Below are 16,851 nucleotides of genomic sequence, written 5' to 3'. Positions count from 1 at the left end.
CCTTGTGGTCATGATGAGTGGCCAGTTGTCCCACCTCAGACAAGTCGTTCTTCCACTTTGCTCCTCTTCTCCTGCCTCCTTGTTTCCTCTCCTCTTTTTAGGCTAGAGACTTTCAGTTTCTATAAGATGCCAAGTACCACAAAGGCCTAGGCACACGTGGGATTGTCAGGTGCCACTTTATCATGAATAATGATTTGGCATTAAAATCCATCACAGCTGCTTTATGGAAGAAAAAAACAGTAAAAGTGCAGAGATTTGTTAAGACTTCCCTTCTACGGCGAGTGACATTGTAGTCCATTTGGTTGCTTCACGGAGCTGGCTGCAACACATCTCTTGAACAGATTTCTCTGTATTACATCTGTATTAATTTCACTAGTTGTGGAGTTCTGAGTTCAACTAATTACAGTTCTCCATTCTGAGAAACCCTCTGGGCAAACACACTTTTCAGTCTTGTAACAGATTTTCACCAGCAGTATCTCCTTTTTGGCGAGTTTAAAGAAAGCACATGCAGCTCTTACTCTTCCTAACAGCCACTTAAAATGACTAAGAAAGGGCCTCGTGCAGCCCTTACTCCAGGGGAAAAAAATACCTGCTCTGAATCGTTAGAAACACAGAGGAGCTCCATATGCTTTCTTTAAAACCAAACCTACACAACAGAGATTGCCGGCAAAAATCCCCTACGGGATTGAGGGCTGAATTTGCCCAGAGGTTTCTTCAGATGGAGGGAAATAATTATTAGAACTCAAAACTACAGAGCTAGCAAAATCAATATGGATAAATATTTCCTTCCACAAGTAAGAGGGAATTCTGGCTCTTCACCCAAGAAGAAAACGTCTTTGCTGCAAACCGTAAGATCCAGAAAATCAACCTTATATTAAAGCTCTCTGAAGGGAAAAAAATAAGGATAAATAACGGCAGCGTGCCGAGAACTTGCACCAAGTCTTACCCACACACCGAGCCCGCAGGACAACACTGCACCCACCAAGTTACTGCTGCAAGGGGCCAGTCCACTGTGGAATTACCAGCCTGCAGTGCAAATAAATAGAAAACCTCTGTGCCAAGGAGCCCTTTATTCACTTCCTCCATCAAACGTTGCTGTCGTCGTAATTTATAACATCAGTGATCGTCAGTTTTTGAAAAGTGCGTTGAAGTCCCCAGCCACTGCCCACCGCACACGTGTGGCCGAGGAGCCGGAGCTGCGGAGATGCTGTGACACGGACCCGACCTGCAGGCTGGCCAGGGGCGCCCTGCCTCCTGCTGCCCATGCCGCAGGGGTGGCCGGCCAAGGGGGGCTGCACCCCAGCTGCTGCTCAGCACCGCTGGCAGGGCCCAGGCACCTCCAGCTGCTGCTCAGCACTGCCGGGCACCTCCAGCTGCTGCTCAGCACCGCTGGCAGGGCCCAGGCACCTCCAGCTGCTGCTCAGCACCGCTCACTCAGCCCGGGCCGGTGCCTGGCCCTGCCGCCCTGATGAGCAGCGGGTGCTCGTGGGAGGGAGCACACCAACACACAACTGCGCATCCCACCAACAGCAGCACGAGTCACCGCTGCTGCCACCGCAGAGCCGGCTCGTGACGGTGACGGAAAGCACCCAAACAAGGAGGCAGCTTCATGGCAGCTCCACACTGTCAGCTGAAAGCAGGTGTCGCCATCGGTGAGAGGCTGGGCTTGCCACGCTGCTGGCAGGAGCCACTGGTGGGCAGAAATGCTGCAAGCGTGTTTCAGTGCCAATAGATTTGTTTCCCTCCGAAGCATGTAAATACTTGGGGTGCCGCAAAAATGGAGCTAACCAAGGAGCTGGGGGAAAGAAGAATCTCAAAGGGCAATGACAGATACTCTGGCTTATGTTTTACTACATCTTCTGTAATAAAAGAGAGCAATGTTCCAATGAACGGAATCGTCAGCTGCTCTTTGAGGGTTTCTTTTTTGTCCATGGATTGTTTCCAGACAGGACTGATGTTTCCAAATAGCAGGGTTACAGAGGAGGCTCAGATCCATACCTGCATCAGCAGGGAGCACCGAAAGCAGCAGAGCCGGGATCGCTGACACTAGCCAAGGACCCAGCCCCATAAATTTGTCACACAGTCCCTGGCTAAGTTACATCTCCTGTTGTGCCCCCTGGTCCTGTCCCCTGACACTGTAAGGCAACAGAGCAGCTCCACCCCACTCCCGTGGAAAAAAAGGAAAAAAAAAAAAAAAAAGAGGCTTTAACACCACAAATAAACCAACAGGGAATTTACAGACAGCATCACATGAAAAGCCTCAAGTAGCATTGCTAATCAGAAGCTGAATTCAAGTAGCAGCTAACAGAGATAGAAACACATCTAGAAAGAGTGCGAATTACTTGGTTCATTCCTGTCGGAGTTGGAAGCGGGCTTTTTTTGCCTTTTCAGTTGACAAATAGCATGAGAAATGATCCAGCTTGAAAAATGTTACAAGACTTCCAATCAAATATAATGATGAAAAAAATCCAACAATACAGGATCGGCAGCAGTAAAATGTTTAATTTGAAGGAGATGAAGAGATGCCTACAGCATCTATAAAGCAATCAACCAAAGAGAGGGCTGAGAGCGGGAGGGAAAGAATAATTTTACTTAACCCTTCCTTTTCTGGAGTGACCTCTCCATCCTCTCCAGAAGAGAAAACACATAAGCCAGGGGTTATCAGTGTAAAATATTAGCAAAATATTGTATTTTATTTCACTTACTATTTTCCTAAGTAATAAAAACCCCTAAAGCTACTCTTATAACAGATAAATCTCGTGATTTCATTGACTTCTGGGGGCTTGCTCTGGATTTCCAGTGGCATTAACAAAGGATTTCAGCGGCACAACATCACCCATATACAGAGAGATGGATAAATGCACAGGATTTCCTTCCGGTTTAGGCTGTGATCAGTTTTGTATTTCTTTCCAATAATACAGACTATTTAATACAAAAGAGCATGCTTTTCTATGGGAAACAGATCAGCTGTTGCGGCACATGATGCAATATGAAATCTAAATTTTTGCTAAGTATCTGCTTTGATCTCGTTTGTGAAACACGCCGGTCAATTTGGGCAATTTGCTTACTTCATGTCCGGCTCCACATGCCACAGCCTCACGGAGGAACTAACCATCTTTGGCAGTTCCAGATTTTCAGGTTTTGGGTCATGATGATGCTCGTCAATCTGCAGGTAGAATTTCCCCTGGCTTCACTCACTGCTGCGCACGCCCCGCCAGCACTCCAGGTTTGGGGTCAGCACTGCTCTGCTTCCCTACTGCGAAGCAGGAACCCCCACCGATCTCCCGTGATTAAAGTACAGGCTGCAGCGCATCTTCCAGCGTGGACAACCCCCCAGACGATGGTCTGATCGACCAGGAAACACGACGCATACGGTGGGCTTCAGAGAGAAGGGTAAGCGTGACAGCCACGCTCAGCTTTCCTTTTCCCGAGAAAGCCGGTGCTGGGCTCAGAGGCCTGTGCATCCTGGCGTGGGTGCCCCGTGCACTCCTCTCCCACCCCCTTCTCCTTCCCCCCAGCCCTTCCCCATGGCTCCCCGGCCACAGGTGGGGCAGCCACCGCCTCCTCCACAGCCACCACCATCTGGAGCCGACTTCCCTTCCCCTCCCTCCCTCCTCACTGACTCCCCATCTACTTGCAAATCAAATGTGAAGATATAGATTTCCTTCCATGCCCACAGGACTTATTTTTTCCATCCCTTCCGAAGATTTCATTTTTAAACTCTACAGGCATGGCTGCCTCCTCAGCATTTCAGAGCAGAGCTGCTTTGGAAGATGCTGCTCTGTGATGGTTCGCTCAGGCTGACTTTAACTTCATACACACACACTCATTTTTTTCAAACAAATTAACCAGCCCTGGTAGAAAACTTGCAAGGAAACAAATATGATGGAAGTTGACTTTAAAAGATAAAGTGACTGGTCTTAAATCGCACTGTACTGAAATATGATTTGAAGGCCACAATGAAAACCAGCTGGAAGCCATGTGTAAAATATAATAGTACATGCCTACAGGGAAGGAAGTGAGATATTGAATGATTAAGTTTAGGAGAGTATATAACATACTGTATCATTACGGGAGTGATCAGGATTACTTGTAATAAGCTAAGGGTTTGTGGTCTTTCTAAAATCCAAAGCCAAGAATTACTGGGGGGAAGGGATCACCACACTGCTCTACACGTATCTGCTCCCCACGTCTCAGGACGCTCCCAAAGGAGAAACCTGACGGGCAGGCTGGGACAGCCAAGAGGTGAGCGATCCCAAACCGAACGATGGAAGTCTTGTAATTGCAGTTTGTGTCTGCACTGCATTTCATTTTGGCTGGATTCACTGTCCCACTGATGTTTGTTTCCATTTCCACCCACTTTCTAGCAAGAACTAGACGCGTGAAGATGGTGAGTTGCTAGGGGCAGCTGAGCAGGATGCTTGTGTGGGGTAGGCACACGGCTCGGGCAGCAAGGCTGACAACACTCGCTCCGTGGAATGCCACCTTTCGGTGCCGCAACGGCTGTTGCAGCAGGTTAGAAACGGGAACTGCACTTCTACCTGGCAACCCCAAGCTCTTTTGTTTCGTGCTGTCATTCTGCTCATCCCTTTGCAGACAGGATTGGGCACGCGAGCTCCCTTCCGATGGGTTTTGCTGCGACGATGAGGTTCCCCTTTCTATGAGAAACACTCAAAATGTTACATTCTTGGACTGTGCATTTGCAACAGAGACTGCCCTTGTGACACAGACACCACCTTCCTCTGTGCGTGGGGAGAGAGCACCAACAGGTACCTCACGCGGCATGTGCCAGCCAGTGCCAATTCTCACAGCCCAAACCCACAAGGAGCAAAGCTGGATGGATTGGCCTTCACTTAACCAGGGGACATTTAGGAAGAAATTTCTTTACCGAAAGGGTTGTGAGCACTGGAACAGGCTGCCCAGGGAGGTGGTGGAGTCACCGTATCTGCAGGTATCTAAAAGATGCATAGATGTGGCGCTTAGGGACATGGCTGAGTGGTGGGCTGGGCAGTGCTGCGATAATGGTTCGATGTGATGGTCTGAAAGGTCTTTTCCAACAAACAATTCTATGATTTTACCCTCCATGGTGTGAAGGGGTCTCAGGTTTTAGCTTTCCTTCACATTTCCACTGCTCTCGTAGCCAGCCAATAACACTATCGCACCAAGGACTTTTATGCCAAAAAGAGCAACTTTTTAGCCCACTTAAGGAGCCCAAAACAAAAGCCAAAGAGAATGCACACACATTAAAAAACATAGGTTCAGTACCTGTGTTCGGTAACACTGCTTGTCTATTACACCCCGTCTGAGCATTCAGGGTTACTCAGCAGGATTTGCTGCCAGATTGACTCAATACAAAAACGGATTCACTACGTACTTCACGTAGGCAAGCTCGCTGGAGAAACTCCTTCCTAACTGATGAGCTGAAGTCAAAGGGAGGGTGGAGGACAAGCCTAAACAAGGTGTTCAGCTGCATTCACTGACACCTGTAGCTGGAATTTGAACCGCTTCACCCCTGCAAGCCAAGAGCTCGCAGGCAGTGCCTAGCTAACCTGTTAAAATTACTTAAGAGACAACCTCCATCACCTGGCAAAGAAATCTTACAGCTGGAAGGATGTACTGTCCCTCTGAGCAGATTCTGCGGGAGATTCTCTGTTCAAACAGACAGCCTGACACCCCCCACCTCCAGTCTCGCTTTCTTCGTACACAGACACGTGCAAAAAGAGAACAGAGCGAGCTGCTGCCATAAACAGGCTTGCACCCTGACAGTCTCCCAGTCCGGGGCTCACAGGGCTAAGAGCATTAATTAGACACAATCACTGTGCCAAGACACTTTACAAGTTTCCTAGGAATGTCTGTACAAGAAACTGTAGCAGAAGTTACAATTTGCACCTGTGTTCATTTCTTTCCTCTTAAAAACGTGGTTGTTAAACCACTCTTTCTTTTTTTTTTTTCTTTCCCCTTGCAAAAATACATTCATTTGGGTAAACACTGCAGCACTAGCTGCAGCTCCAAATGAAGTATTTTCTTTGGGCTCGTTCTCACAGTGGTGATTTCACACCTTGACACCATAAAGCTGTGTTAAAGACTGTGGTTTAGTTTCCTTGCTTTTCTTGGATTATACAGTATCCTAAGGTCAAAACTCAGGAAAATCCAAAACCGTTATTAAAAAAGAAAAAGTATCTATGAAGTGATGACAAATTGCAGACTAGAGGTGTTAGATTACATTTTGACTCCAGGCAGGTTTAATATACTTTAGTTTCCTTTTACAATTGCCCTTAGCAGGTACTGTTATCGGTAAGGGATTTAAAAAAATATATGGTACTCAATAAAAGAAGACTGTGTCAAAAGAAATCAATATGAGCGTGCAAAATGGTAGGAAGTCTGACATGGATAAATATGTTCACTTTCATCTAACTTCAGTCTGAGCTTCTTTTAATTTTGTAGTTCAAATGCTAGCCACACATCCCATGCATTTTCCAATGCAGGTCAGCAATTGCTTCAGAAGAGTAAACACCCTTTTTAGAGCTATTTCTAATACATGCTCGCGATGTGACGCACCCTGCCTTACGCAAGCCAGGCCAAACCAGCCAACCGGAGCTGGTGGCTGCAGTAACTGGTGACCCAGCAGCCCTGGGTCCTATTCAGCTGTGAAGACAAAGCAGCCACACAGTAACAAAATCCCCCAAATATCCAGGCCCCTCCTATCACCCTTCAGCTGCTACTGACCACCACCAGAGCCAGAAGAGTGGATCAGACAAACCCCGCGTCCTAAATCTCTCAGCTCTGAGGTACGAGTCACTCTCAGCCATGCCAAGGGGAGTCAAGAGAACCGCGAGAAGAGAAATGAGTTCCACAGGGAACCCAAAGTCAAAGGCAAGTTTGGTTTCCAGGCTGGAATGTGAGCTGATTGAAGTGATTCATTTCAACATCTTTGGAGCACACTCGCCACATGCTTCCCCCTTTGCTTTATGGCGGTCGCCTTGCTTGAGGGCAGGAAACAGGCAGTGAGCTGCAAACACGGCCAGACAGCGCCCAGCACCCGGTGCCGAGAGCGCAGCAATGCTCCTCCAGGGCCAGACTGCCAAAATCGGTCAGAAAGGTGGCAGAAAAGACAACAAAAAGAAAAATATGTATCAAAAAATAACAAAACTTGCAGTTGTGCACTGCTTTTGCCATCCCATGCAAAGTGATAAGCTTAACCATTAGCAAAATGCAGTTAGTCTTGACTTGCAGGCGGTGGGAAGGTGTCTCCTCCCCCCAGCCCCCCTCCCCAGCACACGCTGCTCCCATTAATGCTAACAGGAGCTTAGCATGCATCAAAGGGCAAGTACACCACAAAACATTTTTAAAAGCTATCATCACTGGAGATAAAATATAAATTACAGCCTGATTACACTGCACTGCTAAGAGGCTACATGTGCAGCGTAGCTCGCCATGACAACTGGAGGTGACCAGAAAGCTTTGGTACAGGTCTAAGGTTACTGTAAAACATCTGTGCAGACGGATCTTGCCTTGCCTTCGCTTTCCTTTCAAGAAGCCGTGGCACTGCTGTCTGCACAGTTGTTTGAAGAATGTTTACAAATCAGCCTGACAAAGAGAAAAAAAGAATCTGCCATCACTTGACCACAATCATGATCTTATTCTTCAGTAATGCGTGGTTTATTTCCCTTTCCTGATCTCTGTTAATAGACAGCACGTGCCTACACAATAGCCACTATTTTGTCTGTATAACGTTAAAAAAATAAATCACAACACTCTGACAATGCAGAACAGTGTCCCGGTGCTTCCTGGGGTAACTGCTCTCCCTCCAACACTAACTCAACTCTTCCCACAAAAGCACAGGCACAACTTTCATTGCTGTGCAAGTGCCTGAAAGCCGGCTGATTTTATGGGGTAGCATAAACGAGCTCATGCTGATGAACGCTAGTGGATTAGCTCTGAATTTCCCATCTTTGGCTGGTTTAAGCTAGATTCCCAGGTGTGCTGCAGGGTGGCTGCGGCCAGCAGCGGGTACCCCTTTCTCAGATACCTGGCTGCAGCCCTGGGGGGCTGTCAGCGACTCCTGTCCAGCCCCAGGTAGAGCCGGCACGTACCTACTCTACGAACACGCAACAGGCCAGACTCGTTCTGGCTTCTGCTGGCACAAACCAGGGTGCTGGTGACAGAGGCCGATGCGGCCAGGAAGCGTTGCACAATGCCACCACAGACTCTCTCCTGAAGGCATCGGTGATGGATGGCTCCATTGTCTGGGGATGGGGCACGGCCAGCACAGCTGGCATGGGGGCTGGCTGGCTGCACCCCCCGGCAGGCAGGCAGGACTCTGCTGGCCTCCAAGAAGCCCTGCAAGCCTTCTCCTGCCTGTAACCTGCAGCGGCAAGGCAGCCTCCCCCCGCAAAGCAAAAAGCAACAGCCCCGTACAGAGCATAGGTTTGCGCTGCCCTTCTGCGCGATGCTGACAGGAGTCCCACTCCAGCGGGACTTTCAACATCTGCGTCTGCATCGAGGGCCACAACATCTTCCAATCAACACTCAACTTCTGCAAAACAAGACCATGAGCTTTGTGGGCCTCTGACGTGCCTCCTCCATGCTTGCTCTTGCCGCCCTAGCAGGGCTCTCCGGGGTGCTGTGACGTGCAGAGCCCTGCCTGGCAGCTTCCAAACAGAGCCCGAGCTTGGCTGTGGCTGGAGGCAGGGTCTGTCAAAGATTTCAGGTCGATTCCAAGTCTCCCCATCCCACCCCTGCTAATTCCTAATGAGGGGCTGGCAGAATACCACAGGAACTAAGGAAGCAACAAAAGGCTTTTTGGTTTGCTTTTCTGCAGACAAAATACTCCTGGTATCCTCTACATTCTCCTCTTTAATTAACACTACACGTTTTCTTTTCTTTCAAAAATCAGAGGAGTGTTTCCGGGCAGCGTGAGCAAGATCTTCCCTGACAAACCCCAGCCTAGAGCCCTGCTTTAAGGTCAGGCCCTAAACCTCTAACTATGGTGGCATGAGTGGCACCACTATAATCATGTTGTTTTCCAGTAACTCAGATCAGGAGTAGGTACTGCATCATTTCAGGAAGGATATGTTTGGATTAGACACTGGATTCTGGGTGTGTGTGTGTGTGTGTGTGTAATTATTTGTGCCATCAAACTGTTTTAGGTCCTTACAGATGGCTATTTGGGGTTCCAGGAATACCCAACCGTACTGCTAATTTTTACAATGGGGGCAGTCAGAAGTCAGGAGAACCTGACTGTTAGTGAAAATAGTAGATTTGTGCTGATAAACCACTACTCAGCATGTTTTTTGCTTTCTAGATGTAACCGCCAATGCACTTAATAACAGGACTTGAGCAAACTATACTGTGTGAATCAAGCACATAAAAGCATAAATATTCCTTTTTTTAGAAAGCAAGTCTTAAAAAGTGCATTATAATCAACTACCATGGTAAAAGCAAAATATCCAGCATTACCACACACGCAACTGGCATAATGTGCTTTATTATACCCTTAGCTTGAAACTGGGTAAATAAAAATCAAATGACCAAAGTACAGTCTCCCACACAGATGAGGGAGCTGAGGACAGGAGGCCTCAGAGAATTAGATCTGAAATCCTTTGTCTTCCTGACTACACTCCGGGCAAGGTGGGCACATCTGGGAGACTGAAGAAGCTACGCTGGTGCTACTGCTCTCCATGCCTCCCTTCTCCGACCCGTATCTATTTTACAGACTCTGTAAGCTGGACGAAAAAGGCTTTATAGAAAGTAAACAGCACCTGAAGTTTATATTCACAGTCACAGAAAATATGCAGTTGGGGTTAAAAAAAAAAAAGGGGGGGTTTTGTTCATTTTCAATAAAATGGTTTAATACATGGCCAGTGAGGTGGTATTAGGACAAAGCAGAGGATGACACCGCTGTGGCCCCGGGATCCAGCCCTGGCTCTGCCGTTGCCTGCTGCGAGGAGCACTGCAGCCTGCACAGCCCGTGGCTGCTGCACACGCCTGATCGCAGGGGTAAGCTCACGCTTAGCACAAGCCTGCAGCTAGTGCAGATCTGTGTGCAAGGAGCCCCAGGCGTTTCCTAGAAATGCAAAGCGCCATTCTTTGCTTCATTAAGACCAGAATTGTGTGGCATTTTTCAGTCAAAAATCTTTCTTTTGGTCAAAAATGTCGACTGAGTGACATCAAAGAGTTGCCTAAATAAAGCCTACTTTGCCAAGCTGTTTGCCTGGGGCAGCAGGGGGGTGGATATTCTGACAAAGTTCAAGTGGTTGCTCAGGCGTTTTTCACGAAACAGCATATTCTGGTTGCTTTCATTCAGAACAACTTCTGCTCCTTGAATTCTTCCTATTTTCCTTTAAAGCATTTTGTTGCTCTAAACTGCCACAAACCTTTTTTTTATTATTATCTTAACTGAAAATAATTTAAAAAGCACCAACTTATTTTTTTTTCTTTCAGTATTTCAGAAATGTCAGCAACCCCTTAAACACAGCTCAAGCACTTCTGTAGCTCTGGGCTGTACCAGCCAAGGAAGAGAAGCTCACAGCCACCCATCTACGCACCTACTAACTCCGTCAACATCGTATTTACAAAGGGCTGTACTGGTGGGAGCTCTGAAAGAATGAAATGTAATGCAGTTTATAAAAGGAGCCGGACGTGAATCTTTCCTATCTCGAAATCCAATAAAGCTTGTGACTTTTATTGCATGTGGGAGTCCTTTGGTCTATGTAATACTGATTAGCAGCTTGGCCAGTAAGTCTGATAAAACCAGAAAGTACTTTCCAGTGTATTCTGGCCAGAGCCACCTGGGAGCGAAGCGTGTGTGTTGGGGCTGACGGCCCCAGGGACACACACCTACCTTGGGATCTCTGCCTTGGTTCTGCTCCATCTCACCATGGTTTTGTTCCATTCTCTCCAGAAAGAATGACACCAAGCCTCTCTTATCTTTGAATCTTCCCAGAAAAGAGGCACCATGTGAAAACTGCTCCCCCTCACCTTTCCAACACGCATGAACCCGAAAAATTTACAACCTGCCTCAGTCAGAGCTCCAGACCGGGCTTTAATGGATCCCAAGCACAGCGACGCAGCATTCTTACTCCTGATCTCATTTAAACAGGGGAACACCAGGAATAACATTACTCCAAGTCAGCAACACTTCCCCAGGGCTAATCAGGCCTTTAAAAAGGCATAAGCAGTTTGTTTTTACGCAGAGGGACAAAGACAACCACCCTGAAATTAATCAAAACCAGGGAAAAATTAGAGATTAAAAACAAGAATAGCCCTTTCAGCAAACCACAGTCTGCATGCATGATAAGTGGCTAAAACACACAATCACTGCAAGACCTAGAGACAAAAAAAATGACTCCTGACTGAGTGAAATGTAAACGCAGCTTGCTCTGGCACCGCAGCATCGCCTTCACAGGGCAGCACGCGCTGCCGTCAGGAAATCCAGAGCCATTTGCGGCAAACGAGGGCTGCACGGCTGACCCCCGCCCGACCTGCGCGAGGAAAACGCACGCACTTGAAGTCAACAGTTGGAGGGAAAGGAAGACAAATCCAGACGCAGCAGACTTGCTAGAAGAGACTTCCGTGGAGGTTCCCTCCCCAGATACGCGGACGGTTCCCGTCAGCCGGGGCAGGGGCTGCCCGTGCGGTTTCCTGCCCGCTGGCCTTTGTGCCTATCTAGAGCTCCGCGAGATACGCAGCCCGAAAAAACTAGAATGGCTGAGCACATAAATTAGGGAAACTGAACAGCAACCTGGCTGGCATGGTGCAGACTCAGGGGGAAGCCGTGCCCGCGGGTGGGACGGCGGCGGTGCCCACCCCGTGCCAGCGCAGGGGCGCTGGGCTGTGGCACATCTCCTCTGCGGAGGCCACAGCAGGTCCCCGCAACGCCGCAGTGCCTGCCCAGCGCATGCCCGGGCACCGCAGCTGTGCCTAACCCCATCCACAACGCTCGGGGGGCGTTCCGGGGCTCAGCGGCTCTGAAAACACCCCTGACTTCAGCTTACCAGCCTGCCTGCCCCAAGCACGGCGCCGCTGCCCGGCCGGGCAGCCTGTGCCCGCAGCCCCCGCCAGGGTGGCACGCACACGCCGCGTCCCCGTGTGTCTCGCAACGCTCCGACGTGGCTCATGCAACGCAGCGCGCTGGGGCAAAGCAACAATCCAACCAGGAACGTATGCACGAGCTGCCATATGGAAAGGGCATTCTCAAATTAAACCCTGCAACCCAGATGAGATCGGAGTGAAGGACAGTTTCACTTAAAGGAAATGTCTGAGGTCAACCAGCAATTAACTGAAAGGTTCTGATTGAATACGCTATTGACTGTGCTCACGTCAGACAGCTTCCTGTTTATTATACCTTATGGGCTGTCTAGGTGCCAAGACATTAAACTGTCAATAATCTATTAATACTAAACAGCTCCTCCTTCCTTACTCCCCCATGCAAATACTCTGAGGCTAAGGAACTGCACTAAAAAGATGGAAATTTTTCAAGTGAGATGGAAATGAGCTTTTTAGGGTATTTCTTTGCTTGGTTCCAGCTGAAAGTACAGCAACATTCATAAACAATATAACACACAGTCTATAACTACATGGAAAAAATTGTGTTAAAAAAAATCAGACATGATTGAGACCATATCCTGAAATCTGGTTTTCTTTTCCAAGCCATCTTTAAACAGTCTAAGTTAAATTTAATTAACAATTTACAACAAGGAGAGAGAAGTTATTTAAAGAGAGGCCTACAGGTCCTTAACATTCAGTGTCTGGGAAACAGTTGTATACCAAAAAAAAAAAAAAAGTTTTAATGAATTTAATAGAGAAAAGCACTTTAATTAAATGCTGTCAAAGAGGATTGTATTAATGACTGCACACAAAGGAATTTAAAGCAAGCCAAGTATATTTAGCAAATAGGAAGTAGGCTTTCAGAGGCTGCAACTATTTATGTTTCTGCCATTGCAATGCATCTAGGAGATCGCGTTGCCAATTGAAAGTAGTTATGTTATTAGATATGATTTTATTTATTATGGATTATTAAAATTTCAAATGCTGCAGGGAATACATTTATTTCACTTCCAAAATGAAAGAACAAAGATATTTCCTGCTTGCTCAGTGAGAGGAAAAATAGAGGAGGAAATAAATAAATAATAAATAATAATAATAATAACCTAGCACTTAACCAGTGAAGTGCTGTCCAGACAAATCTTTTTATGGGGCTTGTCAAGTCCTGGAATTTTAAGTGTGTCTCTCTCTTTCTGCTACAACCGGATGGATTCGCAGTCGCCACCGCAGCTTCCCTCAACGCAGCACAGAAAGAGGAGCCAGCTCTTACTCCTCCTGGGCAGGATACAACTCCTCACCGCACCCTGCAGCAGCACAAGGCACCTCCGCGATACTCTGCATCTTTCCAACCTAAAAATTTCCAAAATCCCGAGAAGGAAAAAGAAATCTATGCTGCCAAGCTTTTCCCAAGCAAGACTGAGAAGACAAAGGTTTTCCAGACCAAACCGAGCAACTTAGCCACACAGCTCGCATAAAAGCCCCTAATGCCTACGGGTCTGCACTAAGCCTTTCCACAGAACGCGCTCGCCCGCTTCAGCGCCCGCGGCACTGGTGGCAGCAAGGAAAGGGGCTTGGCGCGCCCCTCCCCGCCCATGTGCCTTGGATTCCAGAGTGCAGCACATCAAATGGGCATGGCCTCGTAAGAGCATCCAAACAATAAATGTGAGAAAAAGCAATGAGAAAATTAAAGGGTGTCAACATTGTTTTGTACTATGATGGTACAAAAAGCATCATAAACCAAAATTTAGTCCGAACTGGAAACCAAGGAATGTTTTTTGACACAAAGTTCATGAGATGGCTGGGTCTGCAATACCCAGGATACGTCCCGTGATTTACCACATCCTTTTTGCCATACGTAATGGTAAGAGGTTAATAATGATTTTAGATCTTTCAAGCTTCTGAACACTCCACCAGAGGCACCTTACAGGTGCTTGCATTCCTTGGTTTCTGAACGCCAAGTCCCTTGTTAAGTTAGGCACCAAGATGTGAGTCAGTCCCAGATTGCTGGTTTTAAAATGTATTTATTTGTACTTAACCATAAGATTTTTACCTTCTAATTTGAAACATGAAGATGTGAGTCGAATTGGGGGAAAAGACACTGGAAAGGAGGCACAGGGGGATACTTACTTCGTTTCACCATGTGAGTAGCATCATAAATGGCTAAGTTCAATTTTCTAAATACATTATCTGATTTCTGTTTAAGGCTTTAATAAAAGTCATGTGTGATGTGTGTTGAGAATGTAGCCTTTGTTGTTCCACAGCTAGGGATCTTGCAAACAGCTTCGCTTTGTCTGTGCCAAGATATTTTGGAATATTCTTTGAAACACTAAGCATAGATGGCTGTGAGAAAAAATACACGCTACTGTACTTCTGGGTACTTGATGTGTCAGAATAGTGCACACACACAAAAACATTTCCCGTTTCAATCTGCAGTTCCTGTAAAAGTCCATACAAACCTGGAACAACATGCACAGCATACTAACCCTGAAAAAAACGTCTCCCTGCACATGTCACAGTCTCTGGGTATTTCCAACCACTCAGGTGGAAAAAAGAACAAGAAAAAAAGAAGGGGGAATGGGCGGGCAGGGAAAGTCCACATCAATGAATTTCCAAAAGGACTGGTCCGGGGCAAGGAGACCAAGTATCTGCGTCCTGCTCTGTCACAGCCTAACTCCCAGCGCTGCCCAGAAGCTGCCGATTTCCTTGGGGGATGCTGTGCGACACGGGAGGACGAGCAGCTAACTGGCACTCGGTCCTCTGGGGACAAGCAGTGCAACATGCTCTGGTAGCACAACACAAGCTTCTTTCCCCCCCATGTAATTTTCACCATTGCCTGTCTGCACAGAAAGGCCAGCTGCAATGATCCAGGGCTCTGACTTTAGCCTAAGATTTCTGCAAGGAGCCCGAGAATAAAATGTTGCGTACAGCCTGTAGTCCATAAGCATTTGCACATCTCTAAAGCCTGATAATATCGTTTATGTGCAAATATCAGGGACAGGGAGTATTTACAAGGTATTAAAATGAAATTAGAAAGAGTGTTATTTTTAACTGCAAAAATTTTCAAATGTAAATGGAACAGAGGCTCATCTAGTAGCTTTTCAGCCTTCAAGATCTGGTTGCTGCCAGCCAGCAAGCTTCAAAGCTTATGTGAACTTAAAGAGCTTTGTTTAGTAATTTTGCTCTAGATGTTTGCTCATCCTCAGCCTACTCTGAGCCCTTACAGCGCTGGCAGCTTAGCATTTATGAGAGGGCCAGGACTTGAAGAAATGAGGGCTAAAACTGGTCAAATTGTGCGTGAAAGGCAAAAGGGTTGACAGGGGCCAGAGCTACGCTGATGTCAATGGCGAAAGGGACAACCTGTCAGAGTGACACCAACGCCGGCCACCACCCCGCCGATGACTGCCACATCTCTGCAGTGCTAAGTCTGCACGTCCAGATTTTAAGCGAAGCTTCTGCCTGGAGTGTTGCCCTGTGGGAGCTGGGGCAGCCCAGGCAGCGCTGCTCTAGGGCAGCCCCACAAGCCACCACCTGGGCAGACCTGCGCCACAGCACACTGCTCCAGGGAGCACCCCTGCCTCTGCCGCGCTGCCAGCACCCTCACCGTCACCTTCGCTGCAAGAAGCTGGTAAAAAAAAAACACCAGCTGTGCTCTCAGGGCTCCCCTGCTTATGAGACCCACCTCATTCCTGCCCTGTTTCCAGGCGATCCTGGACCAGATGAAAGCTGTCTGGGAGCAGGTGGCACTGAGGTGGCCTCACAGGTCCGGCAGTCTGAACAGACATGGAAGGGACATATCGTTTTGACAAGCCCAAACTTGCCACCTCAGAAAAAAACAAAACAATTCACTTTACTTGATCTCCCATTTCTAGGGTTAAATGGAATAGGATTAAACCTAAACTAATTTCAGAACAGAAGCAGTTTCGCTTTAGTTGCAAGTACACTCCCCACTATCATTTCAACGGGAATCACAGGCTTAAAGTTAATAAAGATCAGCAGCACTTTTCAGCCACATTAGATACCCACACTAAACAGAAACAGCTGAGAAGGCACAGTAGGCAGGTTTGCCTATAGCAGTCAGAGCTCAGCAGCTTTCTGCTGCAATTGTGGTAACTATCAATCATGAGAAGCTCTATCGGACACCTCAGAGCCGAAGGAAAGGGGCTTGCTGCCTGATACGTGCTCCTGTTGCTTTTGTCAAATCTCCCACGAGGCTCCTGAGCTACTGTGGCCCACCAGGAAAATGGTGTGCACCGAAAGGATGGAAGAGCAGAGCATGCAGCCACAGCGGTTGCTCGAAACGCAGCGTGCCCGGCTGCAGGGCGCAGGTACTGGCGCGGTATGAGAGAGCAGCTCACAAGTGGAAGCCCCCCCGGAGTTTTGCACGTACTGCTTGCTTCAAAGAAAGGCAGTCCCTTATCCCCACCCAAAAGCAGACGCACGCAAGGCAGAGATAAATGCCATGGGACCTGCAATATGTATTGCCTTCAGCTCTAATACTGCACAGAAATAGAAGTCACATAGCTTGAGATCTTTTTCAGTGGTTCTTGAATGGTTTAGGTTGAAAGGAGATACCGGAATTGACTTCTATTGTCTAACCTTGATGAGAGAGAGAGGCTGGAACTCCAGATAACGTAACAACCAAGGAAGACAGATATTCTCCACTCAACTAATCCCCAGATCTTGCTCGGACAAGCATTCTCCCCTGTAGTTCTAAACTGAAGAAAAAATAAACGCTCCAGCTGCAACCCACCTCAACAAAAGCTCTGAGCTTTTTGAGTGGAACGAATAAACCTGTGATACAAATAG

At 47.5% G+C, this 16,851-nt stretch overlaps 2 protein-coding genes across 2 annotated transcripts in view; one reads left to right on the top strand and one right to left on the bottom strand.

Moving 5' to 3' along the window:
• The window catches only part of SPATS2L (spermatogenesis associated serine rich 2 like), a 726,913-nt gene that overhangs the window by 299,460 nt on the left and 410,602 nt on the right, over nucleotides 1-16,851 (top strand). The gene's annotated exons all lie outside the window — the stretch shown is intronic.
• SATB2 (SATB homeobox 2) overlaps nucleotides 1-16,851 on the bottom strand; it is a 412,340-nt gene that overhangs the window by 279,891 nt on the left and 115,598 nt on the right. The gene's annotated exons all lie outside the window — the stretch shown is intronic.

Source organism: Falco punctatus, assembly GCF_963210335.1.
Source record: "Falco punctatus genome assembly, chromosome: 8".
Lineage (NCBI taxonomy): Eukaryota > Metazoa > Chordata > Aves > Falconiformes > Falconidae > Falco > Falco punctatus.
The sequence above is the reverse complement of the archived record's forward strand: the minus strand, read 5'-3'. Positions and strand labels throughout refer to the sequence as shown.